Genomic DNA, 5,502 nt, shown 5'->3' on the forward strand with positions numbered 1-5,502 from the left:
ATATATATATATATATATATATATGTATATGTGTATATATATATATATATATATATATATATATATATATATGTAGATAAAGCCAATATGAATCGTTCTCGATAAGAACGTTGCTTTGTCTGTCCCTCTACCCCTCTGCAAGAAACTGGGGGGGGGGGGGTTTGGTAAACCAGTAAGGAGACCCAGTGAACTGTTTCCAATCCCGCCCCCTGCCCAATGCTTTGGACTGAACTGTAAATAAAAGAAGATAATAAAGAGCAAACCCAAACCCTTTCTCTGCATCTTGTTCTCGGTGAGAATGCTGAGGGGAGTCGCTCATCTGCTCTGTTCTGTACCCAGTCTGTCTGCAGGATTGATTTATTACGCCACATTGGCGTCTCGAACCCTGGACTGGCCCGCCCGCCGCGCTTCCACAAACACCCCCGCTTTCGGGGTACCCCTCTGGGGGCAGGGAGGGGGGGTGCCAGCTACTCTCCCCCCCTCCCCCCCTGCCAGTGGAAGCACCATCTATATAGTGAAGGATCGCTACGCTTCGATAATAAGGATTCGAATGGATGTTTTAATAGTTTGTACTCGAGAAGCAGCAGCATAACTAATATGGAAATCTCTTCAATAACCCCCCTGGGACATATTGAGTTCTGTGTTTTTTCTTTTTTTTTTTTTTTTTAAATAACGCGACAGTTATTGTCTGCAGCTTGACCCGCTGGGGTTTTTTTTTTAAGCACAGAAACAAGACAAAGGACTTTGAAAAACCTGTCACGGCTTTCTGGACTGAAACTGAAATTTAAAAAAATGTGACTTTGCTCCACAAGCATAACGCAACAAAGAAGGAACGCGTTACGAAGTGCTGTCCTGTCTGAAATAAATAAAGCCAACAGCGATCTGAGAGAGAATGCACAAAATAAACTTCTGATTCACAATAACCTTCTCCTCTTTTTTTGTTTTTTCCTTGCAGTAATTCATTTCTTTTTAAGGTAACGAGAATGGCCTTTGAATTAGGCTTGGTGGTCCAGTGGTTAGAGAAAAGGGGCTTGTTACCAGGAGGTTCCCAGTTCAATCCCGGTTCAGCCACTGACTCACTGTGTGTGTGTGTGTGACCCTGAGCAAGTCACTTCACCTCCTTGTGCTCCGTCCTTCGGATGAGACGTAAAACAAACAGTTGTTGATGATGCATAGTTCACCCCTCTAGTCTCTGTAAGTCGCTTTGGATAGAAGTGTCTGCTGAATGGCTCATTAATAATATGCTTGTGTGGTTCTGTTCTTGGTAGGAGCAGAGATGCTGTACTTTGCTAGGGTGGCCCGAGAAGCTTTGGAAATTGACTGAGAACAGGCTGTCTATCTGCACAACAGCGGCCCCTAGTTTTCAGTTGAAGTGTGCGCTGGTAGTGTGGGTGGATTTCTGTCAGGTGAGGTGACACTAGGATCGGACATGCAAAATTTGGAAAACTTTGAGTTTTTTTTTTTTTTCAAGTTCTTTCAGGTTAAATATCACTTTGATAAATTACAATGAATTAAATTCTAACCCTCTCTGAAACATTGGAGAAAAGGTTGGATGATTTTTTGGGTTTTTTTTTTTTTTTTTTTTTTTAGTTTTTCTTTTTCAAGGCAGTTATTGTGCTCATGATATAGAGGGTCCTCATTAAAATTATGTATAATGAGGACCCTATAAACCATGCTGGAGCTGTCTCTGGGGTACGGTGTGTGGTGTTTTATCATTCACACACACACACAGCATCGTACACACACACACACACACACACACAGCATTGTTCACACACACACACACACAGCATCGTTCACGCACACACACACACACACACACACACACACACACACAGCATCGTTCACACACACACACACACACAGCATCCCTCAGGGACGCAGGGTATTTCTGCCTGCGGTCGCGCGCTAAAAGAGGAAACAGACGATTTTACTAAATGTGACGCGATATGTTATGAAATAAGTCAGTGCGGTGTTCAAACAGGTGTGGCCTCCAGCAGAAAATATACAAATAATTTAAAAAAAGAAACGATGATTAAAAACATTAATTTCTAAGCTAAATATAAAACAGAATGCAGAAACATTTTCTTTCTTTTCTTTTTAATATAAAAACTATGTAACAAGGTTACCCACAAAAAAATATCCTAAATATTCAACTTGGTACAATTAATAAAAGCAGACACTTGTGGGTGTAATCCTTCTTTTTGCAATGCTAAAAGAAAAGTGATGTCTTGCATGGCAAACGTTTCGACTGCCGACTGGCCTCCTCTCGTTTGGAACCTTTCTTATGTTCAAGGTCTTTTGACTGTATTAAGTTAGTATGTCTTCATTTTGCACAGCAGTGTGTTTTAATAGTGACAGATGAAGTTTTGTTTTTTGTTGGTATTCAGTTTGCGATTCTGCCAACAAGATTCTGCAGGAGCTGTGGGACTAATTATTTAAAAATGATTTCAGTGCAGTGGAATTTGAATTTTTCACATGTGATAACAAAATTCTCTTCAGCATTCCACTTTTTGTGTGTGTTTTGTTTCAGATTTTCTTTTTTTCTTTTTTTAACCTTCATGTCTTGTCTGTCTGTCTATTCTCTCTGTCCAGTTAATAATCGGAGTATTCTGAAGCTCGATCAAGCTTCTAGGATCCATCTCTGTAGCTGTCAGGCCATATTTAGGAGAAGTTTTTTTTTTAGAATGTATTTTGTCGAAACTCAAGAATGTTTTTGGAATGCCTGCAATGTTTATTTTTGTAGTGCTTACAGGGTCACAAAAAAAAAAAAAAACAACCAAAAAACCCACAAGGTACCAAAACCTGACCGCATCTCCATTAAGAGCACGTAGGATTGACTTATATTTCAAACTGATAAAAGCATTTTAAAAGAAGGGGACTCCCGAGTGGCGCATCTGGTAAAGGCCCTCCGAGTGGAGTGCAGGATGCACCCTATAGCCTGGAGGTCACCGGTTCGAGTCCAGGCTATTCTATTGCCGACCGTAGACGGGAGCTCCCAGGGGGCGGCGCACAATTGGCCGAGTGCTCACCGCGCACCAGCGCCCCCTGTGGTCTGGCTGGGCTCCTGCGGGCTTGCCTGTAAGCTGCCCTGAGCTGCGTTGTCCTCCGACGCTGTAGCTCTGAGGCGGCTGCATGGTGAGTCTGCAGTGTGTAAAGAAGCGGGCGGCTTTGCCGCGCCCGACTCAGCGCAGGGGTGGTAGCGGTGAGCTGAGCCTAAAAATAATTGGATATTCCAAATTGGGAGAAAATAATAAAATAATTGGCGATTTACTAAATTAAAAAAAAAAAAAAAGTATTTGTAAAGAAAGCAATACGGGACTATAGGCAAAGACCTCATAAACATTAACAAAAGTGTGTGTCTATGCGCATGTCTGGGGGTCAGTCTGTATGTCTCTGGGTGAGTCTATGCGAGTGTGTGTGTGTCTGCGCGTGTCTATGCATGTGTGTCCGTGTGTGTGTCTGCGTGTTTGTATGTTAAAAACAAACTCTCAGTTGCTCAAGACCTGGTTGTCTCTGACTCAAAAACAAATGATTGTGCAAGTTCTCAAACAGCAGCCGCTGCACATTTCAGAGGGAACAAAAAGGAAAAGCACGAAAAACACTCGGCTCTCCCTCCCACTGGCTTCCTTCTTCCCCATTTGCACAAAAAAATAAAAAATAAAAATAATGTTTTTGAACTTGTTTTTAATGCAGGATGAGGGAGATCTCTGCGCTTTATAGGCTTGGTGGTCCTGTGTTAAAGAAAAGGGGCTTGATGACTCCCTGTGTGTGTGTGTGTGACCCTGAGCAAGTCACTTCACCTTCTTGTGCTCCGTCCTGCGGATGAGACGTAAAACAAACGAGCTCCTATTGGAAGTGACTCTGCAGCAGCAGCAGCAGTTGGTGATGATTCATAGTTCACCCTCCCTAGTCTCTGGAAGTCGCTTTGGGGGGGAAAAAAAAAAGTCTGCTAAAATCCAGTTTAAAGGGAAGCCTTACAGAACATCATCTCCTATAACCCGGTAAACGCTGATAATGCAAAGTGTTTCAGCTAGACTGGCCCAGTCCTGAGTGACAGGCAGGTTCGACCTCATGTACTCTGTTACCTCGAGGGGGCTGTAAAATGCTCTAAAGACATTGTGGCTTAGCAAGCGTGCAGGCTTTTGTCAAGTGAACCAACTTAAAGCAATTGAAGGAAAATGCGTTCTTTTAGATACAGTCCTGTATGTAATTGTAAATAAGCAGACAGCGTGTAATACTGTAGAGATCATTAAAACTGTATAGATGTGGGTTTAATATATGTATCTTCTATTATTTATCGTCATAGAATTTAATATTAAAACAGGGATGGAAATCCGACTCCTATTGCACAGCAGTGTCACCCAGTCCAGGTTTTACTGCTACCAGCTTGATCAGCCCCCAGTGTGTCTAGGTAACAAGCTCAGGGGTGTCTGATTATTAAACTCACAGTGAAACCAGGACTGGATCACACTGCTGTGCAGCGGGAGTCTGATTCCCATCCCTGTATAAACCATACAAAGGAGTCGCTGCCTGCATTGAAGGATGGACGTTGTTTGGCATTTTGGTTTCTTCAATACCAAAGAGTACACAGAACTCAAGATAGTTTTTCAAATGGTTAGTTTTGTTTTTGTTTTGCTAATGTGTGTGTTTTTCTTTTTTGTAATAGAAAATTCTGTTTTGGTTTATGTATAAAACATTCCATAAGTTAATCACATTTCTACACTTGCAAAATGTTTTATGAGGTTAAAAAATTGCAAAATTGCATTATATCTATCTCTCTATCTAGATAGGTAGATAGATAGATAGATAGACAGATAGATAGATAGAATAAAAAATAAAAAAGTTCACGTTTTTAATTGTGTGTGCGTGTGTGTTTATTTATCTATTTGGAGACTGAACTGCCCCCCCTCCCCCTAAGAGAAAGGATGCTCCCTCCAGTCCAGGGCAGGCTTGAGGCGTGGAGACTGAACTGCTCCCTCCTTCATTTTCACATAAGAAATGTATTTATTTATTAATTTCATTTCACAGTATTTCCCCCAGTACCAATTCCCCCAAACCAACACCAGCACGTCTGTGTCTAACTGCGGTTCAAACTCCCTCTATAACGAGCCCGGCGCGGTGGTCGCGTATGACGTGTCTCGCTTTCATTCTGTCTAAAGTGCAATGCCACGACAATTTAGCAACACCTTCTGAACGAGGATTGCTCGGGGTGATTCACTCACCTCGCTTCATTTTCCTTTGTGGTGATGGTGGGGGGACACCCATTTTATATTGAACATTATCTCATGCATGCATGCGCGTTGCACATTGCGCTCGCTTGCCAATACAATGCAACTCTAAAGAGTCAAACACCTCGCCTCCCTTTTGAAAGAAACTGTTTGTTCCTGATTTCGCAATAGCAGCAAAATATTATCAAATGTATCCGTTTTTAACCAGTTCCCGCTCGTACGCAATCGTGTTCTTCACTTCCACAGTGAGCCACTCGCGTGTCTCTCAAGA

Source organism: Acipenser ruthenus, chromosome 35 (genome assembly GCF_902713425.1).
Source record: "Acipenser ruthenus chromosome 35, fAciRut3.2 maternal haplotype, whole genome shotgun sequence".
In the NCBI taxonomy this organism is placed as follows: Eukaryota; Metazoa; Chordata; class Actinopteri; order Acipenseriformes; family Acipenseridae; genus Acipenser; species Acipenser ruthenus.